Below are 21,078 nucleotides of genomic sequence, written 5' to 3' on the forward strand. Positions count from 1 at the left end.
TATTGTCTCCCGACCGCCATTATCCGGTTTTATCCTGGCTTGTTATTTTATATAAATTAATTGTATATTTATTAAATAAATTACTTTATAACAATGAAACTATCATAATTTATTTAAAGTTTTGGGGGCTTAATAGAGTCAAACAATACAAACAATTTAATTGTGAAACATTACACGTAAGTACGGAGTGCTATTAAAACTATCACGAGCCATTATTCGCCTTTTCCATCAAGCTCACCCCTCTTACATCCCCTTTAACGTGACTGTCCTTATTTCACTGAACTTAGTACAATGTTAAAGTGGAATAAGTGATTAATCACAGAGAGCTCTAATAGCATTGTAATTCACATTGCGAGACAAAACCAGTCCTTTGTTAGTATCGCTAAGTTCAAAATTAAATTAGATAACACTCATACTGGGGACATTAAAACTCGCGGTACTCCGAAGTTTATCAGCTTTAGGTTATTCAATTATATATAAAAGGGTTGTCTCAAAATTGGAATATTTCTACATGTGTCTATTATAACATATAAAAATATTTTTATTATAATTATCTAGAAATAAAACGCTTCAATGACGCAAACACGTTTATTACGATTGATACGAATTTAAGAACTTTTAATAACAGTTTTATATGAGTTACCAAATATGATACACTAATAAAATATTTTCTTTGTATATGTATTTCAATTAAATGAAGATTTAGAATTATTTAGTTAAATCGTCTTCGTATATATCTTCTAAAGCTCATGTATTACGCAAAGGTTAATTAAAAAAATAGAGTCGCATGCGCATAGATTAAATTACTTAAATTTATAATCATTTTAGAAATTTTACCTAGTTTTCGTTCAAGATGACAAAATCGACATCACCAAACGTGATCCACTAGTCCTATCCGCTGCATGAGTTACATCGGCATAAATTACGGGTGCGCTGACGCTAACAGAGCGGATGTCAGGGGGATGAAAAATGTAGTCGCGACAGTGGAGGGCTGGTGGAGGGCTGGTGGAGGGCTGCAGGCGACGCGGAGCGCGGCGGTGGCGGCGGCGCCTGTGTCAATGCGACTGATTGCGAGCTGCACCGCAAATCGATACACTGTCATTTGCATGCGGTGCAAATCCTTTATCGTCCTCTTTGACATCACTCACCAAAATTAATAGAATAAACATTTTTTTTTCAGCTCTACGCTGTATCACGTGCACAGCAGGATAAGCGGAGATAATTTAGTGTTAAAGCACTTCATTCTACAGTTTTCGCCAAATTCTGGCTATTTTGAGGCCAGTCGTGGCGCAGGGTCGCAAATGTGTAACTGTAAACGTGAGTTATTGTGGGTTCCATCCCCACTCGAAGAAATGAAAGATTTTCATTTCTTTGCTCTGGTATCGAGGTGAAGCGAGTTCCGCTACTCAACACACAATGCTTCCAGATCAGTATAAACAATGATTTTTTTTAGTTATAGCCTAATATTTAAGTTTCACTGAATTATTTTCCACATAAATTCAATATTGCTTTAAATCAATAGTAAACTCTTATAAATAAGTATATATTTTCATGACACATTTGGTGCGTTTACAAATGCTCAATGAAATTGTGGTGTACACAGCGTACTGTTTATTTCCATTGAGTGTTTGTAATCACGTGGCGGCGGCGGCGGGCGCAGTGCGCACAAATGATGATGAGCAAAGCGTCAGTTGGGAGTAATGAATCGAGTCATTGCTTATGGAATATAGTCGCTGTAGCACCCTTAGGTTCCTTCCACAGAACAATAAAAGTAGCTTATCCTATTTCTCTATATATTCTTAAATATACTCATAAGATTTAACTGTTATTTTTGGTTTGAGCGTTTTACGTACTTACTGGGAATAAAAAAAATAACATGATGATTATTTTCTAAATAACTTTATTACGACTGAACTCCGAAACTAATAAAGTGGGTCGTTCAAGAATGGACTTAAGAACAGTTTTATAGAGACATTTTACGATTCTATTCGCACTATCCCTACAATAAACGCCGAATTAGATGAAGTGAAGACCGCGGGTGGTATTGCAAAAATAAATGTGTTCACCATACGAGCTATTTGTCTCACAGCTAACAGTAAACAGGAGCATTTACAAAATGTAAATTTAAGTCTCTACAATTCGGTAGAAAGTGGGGAACGGAGTGTCCTAACACTAGGTTCCCTCTGCCTACCCTGCTATGTGCGGGCTACAGCGTGAAGCTGATTTTTATTTATTTTTAAGTCTCTACAATCACTTTTATTCGGTGCTACAGTTTAAAAAATATCTGGAATTTACAGGTACATATACTCTTTGAGTAGCTTCTATCGGAGGAGTAAATTAATTCAATTGACCTGAACGTCGGGAACACATCCCGAGTCGTTAGTAAAAAGAAATCTCGCTGCTTTGACCACAGCCATAAAGTACTTGAGCTTTCCACTGCAGATTCCCTAGACCATCGAGAGCTATTCCCTAATACGTATGCTATCGAGTTCTAGATAGGTGTAATATTATTTTTCCATATTAAAAGGTAGATTTGGTAGAGAAATAATAATAATAAATATAAAACATAAATGAAAATGTTGTTATTGTTTTTTTATCTTTTAATTTCAGATATTCAATTGATTTATCATTAAGCCTTATTGTATTGGATATAATATGAAATATATAAAATAGACTTCCAATTTATTTATAATTTTTCAGTAAAAACATCTACTAATGAATTAGAGATATGAATTATAATAATTAAATTAATAAAAAAATACCTTTAATAATAAAATAAAAATCATAAAACGTTACTACCTTCAATAAAACATTTTAACCTTTACATTTCCAGTAAATGTCCTATCAGAGCAATTATTATTATAGAAATTTGTCTTTCGTGATGAAGCAGTTAGCTAAATCTCCATAGTCGTGGGGTCGCATTGAGTAATCGGCGTTCGTCACGATCGGCGCAGTCAGCGGCTTTCGACTCCAAGATCAAATTTATTTTTTTACTTTACTTTATAATGTTCATTATTGAGTTTTATGTAACGATTTGGTAAAGGCCAGTAGTCTAATATATATTTAAAAAATATACATAAATATTATAATAAAATAGATTTAAGTAGAATATAAACAGATATTTTTAGCTTCTCGTATCTCGCGTGTTTGAAGTGTTAACAGTTACTCACTATTCTCTTAATTTTCGAAACATGTTGAGTGATGCAACTCTACGCCGCGATTTGCGCAAAATGAAATCGATGAATCGACTTGATTTTTTTGATATTGTAAGAACTTCTAAAGTACTTATTAAAATGAAAAACAGTAAAAGACAGTTTTGGTCTACATTAAATGGCCAACGTAACTAATGTAGTTATTTATATGCTGAGAGTAAGGGATAAGTGAAACTTGAGTAACATACAGCTGATGTGTCAACAATTAAATGCGTTTTTCTGTAAAACTATTCGCAATTTCGAAATATTGAAAATAGCAAATTTTATCTTCGTTTAACATAGAAAATTAATAAAGTATTTTAAAGGATAAGGATTAATACCATTATGGAAAAATATCCCTCACAATAAAAAATATATTGAAATTATTATTTTTAGACAGAAAAATGATATAATATTCTTTATTGCACAAAATATACATAAGAAAACAATAAAATACATTTAGTTCGCAAAGGTGGACTTATCTCTATAAGAGATCTCTTCCAGCCAACCAGTGGAAGTGGATGAGTTACAAGTAGCGGGTGAGATCATAGTACAATTAAGTTATTACTTTAAACATTTAGTTAATTTAGCACAAACAAAACAAAATACACATATTATATTACAATATATAAATACATAATTAAAACAAATATATATGTCGATATACATATACATACTATATAAAATATATAGTTGTTTCATACATACACATATATATACATATAGTTATATAATAAATATATAAAAAAATAAAAAAGAAATACATAGATATATGAGATGAAAATGTGGAAGTAATTACAATATGAAGTTTACGAGTTTAAGGATGCGAGCAGATATTTTTTAAGTTGGGATTTAAAGGACATTATAGATGGACTTCTCTGAATAGATTTAGGAAGTTGGTTCCATAGGGATGCGGCATAAACAGAAAAGGATTTTTGGAAGAATTTAGAGTTACTCTTTGGTATGTCAAGTGTCGGTATGACACAAGAACGCCTAGAGCGTGTGGGAGTGGGAAGTAAATGAAACCGGGAGCGAAGATAAGAGGGGAATTTTGAATAATTAAGGATTTTAAAAAGGAGTGAAAGGATGTGCATATCTCGGCGAAGGCGAATTGGGAGCCAATTAAGCTGAGCTCGAAATTGGGAAACGTGATCATACTTACGAAGACCGTAAATGAAGCGTATGGCGAGATTTTGAAGGCGCTCTAGCTTATTGAGTAGCTCCTCAGTCACATCCAAATAGCAGACGTCAGCGTAGTCAAGAATTGGCAATAGAAGAGATTGCGCAAGCATAATTTTTGTTTTATGAGGGAGGAAATATTGGAGACGCTTCAGAGAATGATAAGAGAAGTGCATACGTTTACTAAGATCATTAATATGTGATGCCCAAGTCAAGTTGCTGTCGAAGGTTAGACCCAGATTTCTCACTTTGTCGTAATATGGAATTGGAAATCCAGAGTAGAGTATCTTAGGCACTGAGGTCCAATTGATTTTACTACCAAGTCTGCTACTGCTTATTATAATTGCTTGCGATTTTTTTGGGTTAACTGATAGGCCAAAAGATTCAGCCCAGTCTTGAATCGCAGCAAGATCTTCATTTAAGAGCGCGATGGTCTCAGGCAATTCATGTAAGTAGCCATGTCGATACAACTGCAAATCATCGGCATACAGGTGGTAAGGAGAAGAAATTACTTTTGAAATATTGTTAATAAAAACCGAAAATAGAAGAGGAGAAAGAACGCCGCCTTGAGGAACACCAGCAGTGAGGTCAAGCCAAGACGATGTATTGTCATTGGCTTTCACACATTGTCGGCGACCGAAGAGATAAGAGTGAAACCAGTTTAAAACTGTGGAAGGAATGTTAACTGCACGAAGAGTAGCAAGAAGTATGTCAAGGTCAACAGAGCTAAAAGCATTGCTGAAATCCAGTAATACCATTGCAGTGATCTTGGTGTTATCCAAGGCACACCGAATGTCCTCCGAGATATTCAGCAGTGCGCTAACTGTGCTGTGAAAGGGACGGAACCCGGATTGGTAAGGACATAGAAGATTGTTTGAGGAGAGAAAAGAGTACAGTTGATTATGAACGATGGTTTCAAGGACTTTTGATAGGATAGGTAAAATGGATATAGGACGATAGTCAGTGATAGCGGAAGGGTTCGAGGTTTTGGGTAACGGAATGACATAAGCATTCTTCCACTGTGATGGAAAGACATTACATGTCAGCGAGAAATTGATAATGTGGGTGACCACTGGTGCAATGACATCCAACACGGGAAGAATCATCTCGAGACTGAGATTGTCACTTCCAATGGCTTTAGTGGAGATGGAGCGGACACACTTCTTGACTTCCTCTTCAGATACAGTTTTAAATGAAAAGGGAGTTGAGTCTGGTAGGATATTTTGAGATAAAGAAGCAAGTGTATGTGTTTTTATGTGGGCATTTATTTTTATATTTGGGTTTGTAAAATGAGAATTTAAGTCATTAAGATCCACTGAGATCTGATAATCAGCAGTGGCTTTACCTATACCAAGCGACTCTAAGAATCTCCAAACTTGCGCTTGAGAGAGGTTCTGAATGGTATTGTGAACGTAGCGACGCTTAGCATCCCTACACATCCTGTTGCAAATGCTCCGCAGTTTCTTGTATGCTGTGAGATTTTCTTCACAAGGAAATCTTGTGATCACTACACGTTATTCTTAAAAGATACGAATATGCCGTCGCGGACTTTTTTGTAGATCTTATTAAGAGGAACAATACTCCAGTACATTTTTTTCATGTAATACTTACCATTAGAGCAGCGCATGCGCGAAAGTGTCTCAACGGGTAGGACTTTATACACATTTATCGTATTTATGTTAATTTATATAAGAATGTACAAATAATAAACTATATATAAATCTTCTATGAAAAACACTCGACTTAATGGTGAAAACCGCATCAAAATCCGTTGGGTGGTTTAGAAGAAGAAGAGTTAGAAACAACAGATAGACACGAAAAGCGACTTTGTTTTATAAGATATAGAATAGGATTTAACAGCGGTCTCGTTAGTTTTACCACTTGTCGAAAATATCCTTCTAAGCTGGTACAAGTAGAAAATTTTATAGCAAGAATATATACTTAGTAGGACACTGATTAATACTGGACTAAAATTCCAATATGTCATAGGGTACTTAATCCCAATAAAGTGATAGACAAGTTCTTTGTCCCTAAAAAGGAAACTAACACAAGCGGACAATCTACTCAATTGCAAAATGTACTGTGGGTGGACAAATTGGAGCTGAATCAGGAACACGGGCAGGAACCGGTTAAGACAGCGCTATAGGTATCATATTCTCATGTTTGTGAGACTGATCTATTACTCCTCGCACCACTTAACGTTGTAAATTGTTTACGAGCACACAGACCCCTGGAGACGTTGGTGGATTTAATTTAATTTGTAATTTAGTTCTCTAGTAATATTATACAATTGCAAACATTGTAAGTATTATTTAGTAAGTCATTGAAACGATATTTATGCAAATCACTATTTATTATTACGTAATCCTTTGGTTAATCTCCATGAAAGTTGTTCTATAATTACAACCGCGTAATGGAGCTGGACATAGCTGTATAGAATATTAAATAAGATTTGTTTCAATCACACTTTTCCGTGGTCTAATTGGATATGAGGAAATAAAGAAGTCGAATTTATTGATAATAAATATAGTAGATACTAAGTTGTTAAATAAAATGGATTCAGTACTAAAATAAAATTAATTTGATCAATAAATAACTGATGGTTTCCCGTAATACATTGCTCTGCACAACGAGGTAGGTATATAGGCGCCAGTGAGACAACTTTTCTTCATGTGTATTTAAGTAAGATGCTTTTAAAAGCTAACGCAATGCTAAGAACTCTATTTGTTAATCAATTAACATATTTTATAGGTTTGATCAGCTTCACGCTGTATCCCGCTTATAGCAGAGTAGGCAGAGGGAACCTAGTGTTAAGACATACTGCTCCCCAATTTTCTCCGTGGGAGCATTTAATGTGGCGCTTTGCCTCGACACTAGAGCGAAGAAATGAATATATTAAACATTTAAAATTTCCTCAAATGAGAAGCGATTCCACTGCCTGTCGTGTTTAGAGTCACACGCCCGTGCCCCTACGCCACGGCTGGTCTCTAATTTATATTTATTTTATAGTTGAAAGCTCAATTGAAAACAATGTGTAAACTCAGAAGAAGTAAGCGACTAGAGCCGACTTTTAAGCGTCGTCAACTCATCACATATACAATATCCGCGCGGCACGTCGCTAAGCAGATGTGTGGCAGATATCGGATAACTTACGAACTTTTCACATTTCCTCGTGGGCACATCGCGACAATCTGGCTCCAGTCGCACGTCGTGAATTAGATATGGTCTAAACAGGAATAACGAGCTGGATTCGTTTCGACGCGCGGCCAACGTCGCTTTCCCACATAACCTACTTATTCTTATGAATTTCAGAATTGGTTCCATCTCGCAGCGAAATTACTTTATAGCTGGGAGTCTAACATGTTTTAAATCTTTTTACTGGAAATATCTCATAATATTTTCTTTATAAACTAAATGTTTTTAAAATTCATAACCTCGAAACGTCCCTGGATCTACAGATAATGTATTGTTTTGTCAGCTACATACTAATTTACGTATTAGGCCCGTAACCAATAGCACTGTTTTACAATGACAATAATAATTAGAAACTGTGTAATTTACGCGTTACTACTACTATTTGCATAACGAGGACTAAGCAAATGCAACAACAGTACACTACAAGTCTATGCGCTTACATTAGTAGTTAATATTAGAATAAATCGAATTATATTATAGAGTAAATACAAATCTTACAAGCAATTGTTGCTAAATCAATTTCAATTGTGACATCTACACGGCCGTTACGACCAACGCTGAATCTATTTGCATTTACTTTTGTAAAAGATATAGGAATCACATAATATGTTGGTTGGTTTTAAGCTTTTATATATGTCTATTGACATATATAGTACATTTTGTATATGCATTACCAAACGATGATTGTACATGTCATCATCTCGCTTGTGAAATATTTAAGTGTTTCTTCTAGTGTTATTATATTAGATGAAGTTTGGCGTTGAATATGTAATTTAGCTAAGACGCTTCCAATTATTTGGACAGAAATTGTATAATAGATACTACAGTTTTTTGCCTACCTAGTAGAAATATGGAAGATGTGCTAAAAATTTACATTGTTTTGTTATTTTGTGAGTATGTAGTTATTAAAAACGCTTTATCTAATTATTGATAGAGGGCCTCAAGGTAAGATCGAGACATACTTGCCTTAATATGTAAGAAATTAATAAAAAAACATAGGTATCCAAATTAATAAACAATCAGAGATTTACTAAATATATAATTTTGATAAAAGATATAAAAGTATGAAAGTTAAAGCAATTATAGATAATTATTTTTCGTATATTCATTAACTTTACAATTTTAAACTACTTTGTATGTATGCGTCTAACCAAGGTTCAATCCGCCAGGTCGGGTCAAACACCGGTCGCGTTACGCAGTCGCGGCTCGCTGCCTTTAAATTACCGAACTTGACCGCGTAGAGCATTGTCTGCGTGGGCGACTGCCCGGGACCGCCGCCCGGGACTCCCACCCCTTCGTTCAGCTCCACCACCCACTGCACTAATCCCTTCTGTATTTATTCGCGGTATAATTATTATTGCGGTGCGTTTTTAACCGCACAGAACTTAACGAATTTACACGCCAAATTTACTTAACATGTGTAAGGGAAAATATATATTTCTTTTCACAATAAGTAACTTTTACAATAAACAGAAGCCAGTCGTAGCGCAGAGGTACAAAGTGTGACTGTATAACCGACTGGTTGTGGGTTCAATCCCCACTCGAGGAGATGAAATAATTATTTAAATTTATATTTCCATTTCTTCGCTCTGGTCTAGAGGCAAAGCGCGACGTTGAATTCTAACACTCAACACGCAATGCCTCCAGAATTCGGCAGAAAGTGAGGCACGGAGTGTTACACTAATTTCCTTTCATCCTGCTGAATGCGGGATACAGCGTGAAGCTGATTTAATTTTTATTAACAATTTAGAAATGGTACATCACCTTTACATCTCTTTCTTTACTCATACATTTTTAAAATATACTCGTATAAAACAACTACATGTGTTTCATGCCTTTACTCCATAATAATAGGAACATTGGTCCCTAAGCTTTTACGATGTGCTTTCATTTTTACGACAGCCTTCAAAATCGCCATCGGAAGGGACTGTAAGTTGCTGGCAATTGCAACTTTCCCTGATAATATAACGAATCGTTTGCGAGAGAAATGCCGCCATCTTGGTCACGCCGGAACCATGTCTCATTGACTAGTGACCTTATTATTTATTACATCTTAAGATAGAGTATTGTATATACAAGACCAGAAAATGAAAGAGAAGAATACCTGAAACACTTAGCTTTTCGGTAGCAACTGCGTTTGCAAAAGGAGACTTACAATAACAAAAAATCTACACACCTTATAAAATTTTTAAATCAGCTCCTTATTGGACTTTCACGTTAGACAATATGAGAAACAGTATAGTAATCCATACCTATATTATAAATTCGAAACTAACTCTGTCTGTCTGTCTGTCTTTTACGCAATCAGGGCCAAGCCGCTAATTTAATTGTGATAATATACTCATTATAGAGATACTTGAGGGTCTCGGGATGAACATAGGATACTTTTTTTTCTCATATTTGTAATATTTCGATATATATCAACATATTAAAATACTGATTAATTTGACATGCAATTTATTCCGCCATGTTTATAACAACCGCCGTTGCTAAGCAACGATTTGCAAAGTTTGTTGTTAGAAAACGTCACCCAAAACGAGCTTTCGCATCTCTCTATTGAAAACTGAAAATAATTTCATAAATATATTTAATAAATATTCGTATAGTTCAAGCGGGCGTAGCCGCGTTCGGGTACGCCCTACTAGTTTTGAAATAAATAAGTACTTTGAATTGGCCTTTGAACTGACTACAGTAAGATTTGGAGTCATATAGTACGCAGTAAGAGAAGGTGAGGTGGGGAGATATCGGCCTTTCAGAACCACTACCAATTAATATCTAAAATATATATCGAACGCGACACTAGTAAAACAATTTCGAATTTATTTGGAAGCTCTAGCAGTAGAAGTGAGCATTAATGCGCAAAGTGACTGTTTTGAGCTTCTTATATACTTGTATTGCGATGGCCAGGCACGGTTACACAAGATTATTCCATGAAATTCTAAGTTTTTTTCTTATTTATAAAAAAAATATAACTATTTTTAATATTATTATATCTGCTTATTATATATGCACTTCAAAATATAACGTATGAACGACGCGATGGCTAAATGACATAAAAGCTATCTGATTATATTGCATGACTTGTCAGTTAACTGACCCCTTAGCCCGTTCCAGTGAAGCCGCAACACTTAGCTAAAGAAGTGAATTATAATTTTCTCGTCAAAGAAAAGCAGTGTGACCTAAATTATACAATTTACCATCTTAATTGATTTTAGTTATTAATTCTCATAAACAAAGTAAAAATATGTAAGTGTATGTTTCTACTGATAATCACTCAACACGCAATGTCTCAATTCGGCAGAAAGTGGGGAACGGAGTGTCTCAACACTAGGTTCCCTATGCCTACCCTGCTGTGTCCGGGATACAGCGTGAAGCTGAAAATAAAATCGAGTAACAGTTTAGAATTTAATTTAATTTATTTTATTTTTAAATTGACTTTATCAGACATTGTAATTAAAAAGTAATGTAAAAAACTATTACAAATGTAAATATATATTTTTTTACTTGCTCAGATCACATGTACGGGGTCTACATTCGAACCAAATAAGTAGTTAATTTAACTGTACATCTTGCCTAACAATGGGCTTATTTCTACATGGCAGTGTTTAATTGGTTTTTGATTAGGCCTTTTGCTTAGTGTTTATTTTTTGTAAAGTTCGTTGGCCGCAGTATTACCTAGATGTCTCTATAGCGTGCTTGGAAACAGAACAATCAGTTACGATTCACTATAATATCTTGCATGATAACCTAATTGTTATGCAAAATATAGACTTTCGCCATATATTTAAGCATTTAAAGGATATTTTAGTGAATTATAAATAAAGAAAAAACGAGTTTGAATTTACTTACCTAGCGTATCTTTTAGTTAAAGGAGAAGCGAGCACACTGTTGAGGGTCGTTAAACAAGAAACGTCCCTTATTAGGCGGAAATAATGTTATGGTGACGCTTTCACTTGTCTTTGTGGTATTCTATATGAATTCTTCATTCTTTTTTATTTTTAAACATTGGGATCTCAATGAGAAAATATTTTTATGTAGTTATAGGATGAGTTATAACAATGTTATGCGATACCTATAACTAATAGGTACATATAAATGTCACCGCAATGACGACAATAATTATTACATTTTTATGGCTTTGATAGTCTAATTATATATTATTATTTTCTATTTGAAAGATATGTAGAGTTCAGAATCTTTATAGAGTATGACGAAGAAACTCGTAAGATTCAAAGCTAAAACCAGAGCTAAATTCAAATTCTTCCTCAAACGTTTTACTTGTCCAAATCCGTGTTTAAATGTTTGAAAAATTTCACTTGCTAATTAAATTTCTAAGCTTCCAGTCAATGCCGTTAATTTCTTATATTTATATACATTAAATTTATTAAGTAGGATATGGAATACAAAAGAATGCTATATAGAAGGCATAGGAGGGATATCATATTTGGAATGTATTGCAAGGGGCCACACTATTGCTAATTAATATTCATATAGCTAACAAGAACAATTTGCGTTCGACGGATTGCATATAAATTCTCTATGGATTTGGTAGCTCATGCATTTTATAATAGCTGCCTTTGCTGGAAGGAAAACTGTTCATTGTCCGCCTCAGTCATCCTTCATACTTAATGTTTTGTCATTGATGATAACCTTGAAGATGATGCTTCTATGAAGAATGAAGAATTAATTTAGATAACTTAATCTTATCTTATCTTTTCTATTTTTTATGCTGAAATTAAAAGAAATTTTGTTAATTTACCTGTTAATTATTTTATTTAAATCGTTTATGTAACTGTTAATATATATCAGATGTAGGAGCCTGAGCTCATCTAATACGGTCATCTTGTAATAACGTGGCCTAGTTGAGATGATTTGTTCAAATTGCCAGTACTTAAGATCATTTGTTCGACCTAGTCATTTGACAGAAATTCTTAAACTAATTCACTTTTAGAGTAGGTGTAACAGGTTGGACAGATTTTGCGAATATCTTACAATAACTCTATATTAGTAGAGATGAGATTGAAGAGGTTTGGACAAAGCGGCTACACATGTGATTTAATTATATAAATACTCGTATCTTTCAAACAACTTTGCCGCAATTATAACGAAATAATTATTATTTAAGATATATATTCAGAAAAAATACAAATTATGTTTCTTGAAAAAAAGAATTTTACATATAACGAATTTGTACAAAATTCCGATTCCATTGTCATACATTTTCTACGGGCATAAAACCTTTTTTATTGTTATCAAATATTCGATGACAAACCTTCTGGATCGTTCATAGACACTCATAATATTATAAAAATTGTTTGCTTCAAAGATTCTATTCTTAACTTATTTGACGTTCTCTGATATCGGCGTCAGAAGATGTAATTATATATATACGAGTATGTATGTACGTGTTTCAATTCCAATTCAGCAATATTTTTTCAATAAATAAGCACCCTACTACAATTTTATTATTAGAATAATATTTTTATAATGTATAAGTATATATTATTAAAGTATAATATAAATATAGTATTGAGGCCAGTCGTGGCATAAGGGCACAAACATATGAGTGTAAACGCGGCTAGTTGTGGCTCCGACTCGAGGAAGCGATTAATATTTTTCGTATTTTTTATTTCTTCGCTCTTGTAATGAGGCGCAGCGTTAAGTTTCACCACTCAACACGGAATGCCTCCAGAATTTGGTGAAAAGCGGTAAACAGAAGCGTCTCAATGGGAGAGAAGGTTCTTAACAATAGGTTCCCAGGTTTGCTATGTGTGCGATACAGTGTGAAGCTAAAAAAAAGTATAATTATTATAATATTATCGCGATTAATAAAAAAAAACTAAACATTTGACTGGTCTTGCTCTAGCTGAATTATAGATAACTAAAGATATAAGCTTAACGATATTGATAAGAAATCTAGTATTCACATTTATTTAAATTTTCAGTTGCCACAGCCTGTTTTTTTTACAATGCGTTGTAAAAAATTAGCCAAACAGTATCATGAATGTATCGGACAGAAATAGTGGACAATAAAGGTTAAATGTAATCTGATCGTGGACTTTAACAATGCACTGGGGAACGACAATAGCGGCGATCGACAACATTTTTTATCCTCTTCCATATATTCACGTTTAACTCCTCTTTAAATTAGCCAGAACGATATATGGCCCTTTTAAAAACGTCTGTCTATATACTCTAGATATATGCACCTACATTATATTTACGATAAGCAATGGTAAATACAATCTATATATATGTACCGTATATACATAAATGTATTAGAAAGAAAAAATCCAGTTGGTTTAGATCTTATCATAAAACATAAACTTTAATATGTAATCTTTTTAATTTATGCACACAGAATTGAGACTCATCAATAAGTCTGAACCAATACATATGAGATATTTAAGATAAATAAATATAAATTAACTTATATCTAGATAATCTCCGGGCTCATTGCGGCTTCGCCCGCTTTAACTATAGGAATATTTCATTTAACATTATTTAAGTGTATTTAGGGAAAATTGGTTGATTATTTCAGTTTTACTATCTCTAATTTTATTCTATTACACACTTCATAATCAAGTTTAAATCTTTTAGGATTTTATTTGACTTTCTTCTAAAAATTCAAAAAGAATTTGTTCCTAAAATATTTATTGTACAGACATACTTTCTTACTATTTTATTATTATTTATTTTATAGAATAATTAGAACTAAAAAATAATATATAGCTAATATTCAGCTTAGTGTTTTATATACTATGCTTCAATAGAGGCATTCGATTATAAATCGCAAATCCTATCTCGATACCGGTCGACGCAACCCCTCGGGTCAGTAATTAGTCGCCGCCATGGCCGCCATGGCCGCCATCTCGCGCATACGGTGCGTCCTAAAGCCGGACGTTATATGAAATTGAACATAAGTTTCACCTATTTTTCGAATCTGAAAGCTAACATTCATTTCACTCTTTTTATTCCAATTCAATTTAGTCGAATAACACTGTGTGAATGTGGCTTTAGAATTTTATGATTGCATATAATATCGTACAAGACTCGTTCAGTTAAAGCTATTTGTTTTATATCCTTCCTATCCTATATAAAACAAAGTCGCTTTTCGTGTCTGTCTGAACTTTCTAACTCTTCTTCTTCTAAACCACCCAACGGATTTTTATGCGGTTTTCACCATTAGGTCGAGTATTTCTCAGGGAAGGTTTATATATAGTTTATTATTTGTAAATTCTTATGGAAATTAACATAAATACGATAAATGTGTCTAAAGTCCTACCCATTGAGACACTTTCGCGCATGCGCTGCTTTAATGGTAAGTACTACATGAAAATAATGTACTGGAGTATTGTTCCTCATAATAATATGTACAAAAAAGTCCGCGAGAGCCTATTTTTATCTTTTAAGGATAACGTGTAGTGATCATATTTCTGTCTAAAAATAGTAATTTCAATATATTTTTTATTGTGAGGGATATTTTTCCATAATGTTATTAATCCTTATCCTTTAAAATACTTTATTAATTTTCTACGTTAAACGAAGATAAAATTTGCTTTTTACACTTTTTCGAAATTGCGAATAGTTTTAGAGAAAAACGCATTTAATTGTTGACACATCACGCCGTTGACTCATCAGCTGTGCCGACTTAAGTTTTACTTATCCCTTACTCTCAGCATATAAATAAGTACATTAGTTACGTTGGCCATTTAATGTAGATCAAAACTGTCTTTTACCGTTTTTCATTTTAACAAGTACTTTAGAAGTTGTTATAATATCGAAAAAGCCTTGCTGCGAAACGGCTCGCCACTCGCCATGCGTCCGCCGCGCCCGCCTGGCTTACACGCATCGGTGGTTCAGTGGTAGAATGCCCGCCTGCCACGCGGGCGGCCCGGGTTCGATTCCCGGCCGATGCATTCTATTTAATTTTCCTCACAGGCAGCCACGTAGTACTTGCTTTTAATCAGGGACAGAATACCCTCTTCAGCATTAACCACAAGCTCGAAAAAAAACCCGCCTGCCTCTATAGCAACGAAGTATTAGATGCGTTTGCACGTATTGGATAATTGGAGTTGAATGTATTATTTCAGCGCGATATATTTGGTTTCATATTTTTTATAGTAGTTATTAGTAGGTAGGTTTTGGTTTATAATTTCTTCCGTTTAAAAATAGCCATTTAACTATCTAAAAATAGTCATTTAAATATATTTTAATAAGTACTTGAAAAGATTAGTAGCACAGATTTAAAATTACGGTACCTACTAAAAATCCTTGCTGTGTAAAACAATTGGAAAATCCTTATTGAAACTACGAAAATGCGGGTTGTATTAGCGTTTAATTAATTTTCACATTATCTTAAGTGCTTTGCAAACATACATTATATGAATAATCCAGTAGTAAAAGCGGGCGTAGCCGCAAGAGGGTCGCTAGTATCTTATAAAACAAAGTCGCTTTTCGTGTCTGTCTGTTATTTCTAACTCTTCTTCTTCTAAACCACCCAACGGATTTTGATGCGGTCTTCACCATTAAGTCGAGTGTTTTTCGTAGAAGGTTTATATATAGTTTATTATTTGTACATTCTTATGTAAATTAACATAAATACGATAAATGTGTAGAAAGTCCTACCCGTTGAGACACTTTCGCGCATGCGCTGCTCTAACGGTAAGTACTACTTGAAAAAAATGTACTAGAGTATTGTTCCTCTTAATAAGATCTACAAAAAAGTCCGCGATGGCATATTCGTATCTTTTAAGAATAATGTGTAGTGATCATATTTCTGTCTAAAAATAGTAATTTCAATATATTTTTTATTGTGAGGGATATTTTTCCATAATGGTATTAATCCTTATCCTTTAAAATACTTTATAAATTTTCTACGTTAAAAGAAGATAAAATTTGCTTTTTACACTATTTCGAAATTGCGAATAGTTTTAGAGAAAAACGCATTTAATTGTTGACACATCACGCCGTTGACTCATCAGCTGTGCCGACTCAAGTTTTACTTATCCCTTACTCTCAGCATATAAATAAGTATATTAGTTACGGTGGCCATTTATTGTAGATCAAAACTGTCTATTACTGTTTTTCATTTTAAGTACTAAGTACTTTAGAAGTTGTTACAATATCAAAAAATCCTTGCTGCGTAACGGCTCGCCACTCGCCATGCAATACAAGCGCGTCCGCCGCGGCTTACACGCATCGGTGGTTCAGTGTAGAATGCTCGCCTGCCACGCGGGCGGCCCGGGTTCGATTCCCGGCCGATCATTCTATTTAATTTTCCTCACAGGCAGCCACGTAGTACTTGCTTTTAATCAGGGACAGAATACCCTCTTCAGCATTAACCACAAGCTCGAAAAAAAAAACCCGCCTGCCTTTATAGCAACGAAGATTTAGATGCGTTTGCACGTATTGGATAATTGGAGTTGAATGTATTATTTCAGCGCGATATATTTGGTTTCATATTTTTTGTAGTAGTTATTAGTAGGTAGGTTTTTGTTTATAATTTCTTCCGTTTAAAAATAGTCATTTAAATATGTACTTGAAAAGATTAGTAGCACAGATTTAAAATTACGGTACCTACTAAAAAACAAGGATTTTTTGTTGTGTAAAACAATTGGAAAATCCTTATTGAAACTACGAAAATGCGGGTTGCATTAGGGTTTAATTAATTTTCACATTATCTTAAGTGCTTTGCAAACATACATTATATGAATAATCCAGTAGTAAAAGCGGGCGAAGCCGCAAGGGGGTCGCTAGTTTAAATATATTTTAATAAGTAGTTGAAAAGATTAGTAGCACAGATTTAAAATTACGGTACCTACTATAAAATCCTTGCTGTGTAAAACAATTGGAAAATCCTTATTGAAACTACGAAAATGCGGGTTGCATTAGGATTTAATTAATTTTCACATTATCTTAAGTGCTTTGCAAACATACATTACATGAATAATCCAGTAGTTAAAGCGGGCGAAGCCGCAAGAGGGTCGCTAGTTTTTAAATATAATCTAAATATTTCAATTAATAATTCTTCATATTATGTGATTATTGAACCTTAACTAGAAACCTTTGGCGTTAATTACTTGGAAGTGTAAATGAATATTTTATCTAAACATTGTATTGAATGAATACTTCAAATAAAACATTAACCTAATGAAAACACCGTCAAACAGTTTATTTAGTCTGCTCATAATTTATAATATTTCTATGTAGCTTATGCTTAGGCTTTAGAAAAAAAATTGGAAATAATGAATCGTTAAACATTATATTGCTATGTTTAATAACATGTAAATGTAAAACATTGTAAAATATTATTAAGTATGTCTAATAAAGTTTTTATAATTATTATTAATTGTACATATTTCAAACTATATAAGCTACTAGCGGCCCGCCCGCGACTTCGCCCGCTTGAACTAAAAAAAAAAATGATGGAAAAAAAAATGCTCAGGGTGGACAACCCTTACCACCAAAGGGTATGATAAATAGATGTTGGCCGATTCTCAGACCTACTCAATATGCTTACAAAATTTCATGAGAATCGGCCAAGCCGTTTCAAAGGAGTACAGGAACGAACATGGTGACACAAGAATTTTATATATAAGATAATATTACTAAACTTTAATAATTGGATAAAGATAAAAAGGTCAATATCTTAGAATAAATACGAATCATAAATTTAAAAAGTAACATTTATAGATAGTTTGGACTTATAAATAGTATAAACTTCCGTCGATCTCTGTATTCCACATAAAGTAGGGTAGGCCGAGAGTTTCCAGAGTTAAGACACTCCGCTGTTTACCTTCCGCTAAATGATTTGTGTTTTTTTTAGATTGTATGGAATTGGTACTTCACTAACTCCCTCCACATTGCTTACTAGAATTCCAAGTTCACCGGATAATTTCCTAGAGTGGTTAGAGTAATTTATAGCTATAATTTAATACTATTAATCTTATCTAATTAGCGTAATTGAATGTGATTGACTGTTAAATAAGTATCTTAATACATTTGCTATTAAAAGTAAAGAGGTGTAAGCATATTTATTAAGCAAAAGGTATCATGCAGGCTTTTTTAGCTCAAATAATTATAAGCATAATCAACTTTATGGTTGAAGCATTAGTTTCTACATAATAGCGTATAGTAATAGCAAATTCATTTTGAAAGGCTGTCTGTAACATTCAAGCTTTACATTTAAATATTTAACATTCACACCGAAAAAATTAATGATTATTGAAATAATTTTTAGAATTATATTTAAGTAAATATTGACGTTTGACTTCAAGTTTTCTGTAAAAATACAGAACTCCACAATTACTTATTACGTTAGTCAGTACGTGTATTAAAACAACTATAATTATACTCACAACTTGACGAGAAATCTTAACTGCATGCTGTATATATTTTTGGTAACTGTAAAAAATATATGCTTTTAGTTAAATTATCTTTAAAACTCATGTAGCAAAACAGAAATTAGTAAAAACTACTCACTGACTGGGTCTTACTCTTAGGAGTAAGTCAGTGAGTCACAATCAATGTAAAGTAAAGTTGGCTATTTGTATCATTTAAGAATCTTTATTCTATAACAAAACGTGGTTTTGTGGACGGATGTCGCGCCACTGACTCAGTTTTGCCAAGACATCTCAACTTTGTAACTTTCAAAATGGCGGAGAAAATTAATCTTGAAATTAGTGTGTACGACGAGTGACTAAGATTGTTTCATTTTATTTTAAACATATTGTTATTATACAATCAATATTTTTGATATATATTGTCATAATATTAATATTTGACCTCCTTAATTTATTTGCATTATATTAAAAGTAGAAAGTATGGTATTATATAAGTACCTACTATGTAGAGTATGAATCAATGTAATCGAATGCATTGCTTCGAAGAGATTTTTTTCATTTAACGATTTATTGAATTTATGTTTTAGTGGTTTATTTATTTATATTTCAAATAAATAATAATATTTATAAAAATATTTATTACATTAATAATTGAAATATACTTATTATAAAATTTTCTATTCAAAATTTGTAGTTGAACAGTTCAATAGCTCGTTAACTAATTAATTAATATGGAAAATGTATCCAAATACGAAATTACTGAACCACTAGACTATACAGAATTAAATTTAGAAATATGAATGCTTATGAAAAATAGGCAATTATATTAAGTAAATTATAAAACTGATACCAATCTCTCAAATACTTTAAGGTAAAATAACAAGAAAATCCTTTCTTTCACCGATTTGACCGGAGCTGGTCCGTGGGCGGGTTTTTTAGCGTAAATATATAACACTAGCAACCCCCTTGCAGCTTCGCCCGCTTTTACTACTGGATTATTCATATAATGTATGTTTGCAAAGCACTTAAGATAATGTGAAAATTAATTAAACCCTAATGCAACCCGCATTTTCGTAGTTTTAATAAGGATTTTCCAATTGTTTTACACAGCAAGGATTTTTTAGTAGGTAACGTAATTTAAAAGATTAGTAATCTTTTCAAGTACTTATTGAAATATATTTAAATGATTATTTTTAGATAGTTAAATGACTATTTTTAAACGGAAGAAATTATAAACAAAAGCCTACCTACTAATAACTACTACAAAAAATATGAAACTAAATATATCCCGCTGAAATAATACATTCAACACCAATTATCCAATACGTGCAAACGCATCTAAATCTTTGTTGCTGTGCCTCTATAGCGGGCGGGTTTTTTTTTCGAGCTTGTGGTTAATGCTGAAGAGGGTATTCTGTCCCTGATGAAAAGCAAGCACTACGTAGCTCCCTATGAGGAAAATTAAATAGAATGCATCGGCCGGGAATCGAACTCGGGTCGCCCGCGTGGCAGGCGAGCATTCTACCACTGAACCACCGATGACTGCTCATGACGCGCTTGTACATATAAGCAAAACGTCGCGGGGCGCGTTTCGCAGCAATGATGTTTTGATATTGTAACAACTTCTAAAGTACTTATTAAAATGAAAAAAACTGTTTTGATCTACATTAAATGGCCAACGTAACTAATATACTTATTTATATGCTGAGAGTAAGGGATAAGTAAAACTTGAGTCGGCACAGCTGATGAGTCAACGGCGTGATGTGTCAACAATTAAATGCGTTTTTCTCTAAAACTATTCGCAATTTCGAAATAGTGTAAAAAGCAAATTTTATCTTCTTTTAACGTAGAAAATTTATAAAGTATTTTAAAGGATAAGGATTAATACCATTATGGAAAAATATCCCTCACAATAAAAAATATATTGAAATTACTATTTTTAGACAGAAATATGATCACTACACGTTATACTTAAAAGATAAAAATATCCTGTCGCGGACTTTTTTGTAGATCTTATTAAGAGGAACAATACTCCAATACATTATTTTCATGTAGTACGTACCATTAAAGCAGCGCATGCGCGAAAGTGTCTCAACGGGTAGGACTTTATTCATATTTATCGTATTTATGTTAATTTACATAAGATTGTACAAATAATCTATATATAT

General features: G+C 33.3%; 1 non-coding gene across 1 annotated transcript; it reads left to right on the plus strand.

The window, feature by feature from the left end:
- The first annotated feature begins 15,413 nt into the window (after positions 1–15,413).
- Positions 15,414–15,484, plus strand: TRNAG-GCC (transfer RNA glycine (anticodon GCC)). Its single transcript has one exon. It is a non-coding gene; the product is annotated as a tRNA-Gly (tRNA).
- Positions 15,485–21,078: the final 5,594 nt, after the last annotated feature.

The sequence above is a fragment of the Heliconius melpomene genome, chromosome 10 (genome assembly GCF_056956725.1).
Source record: "Heliconius melpomene rosina isolate 202511_hmr_F chromosome 10, ASM5695672v1, whole genome shotgun sequence".
Taxonomy (NCBI): domain Eukaryota; kingdom Metazoa; phylum Arthropoda; class Insecta; order Lepidoptera; family Nymphalidae; genus Heliconius; species Heliconius melpomene.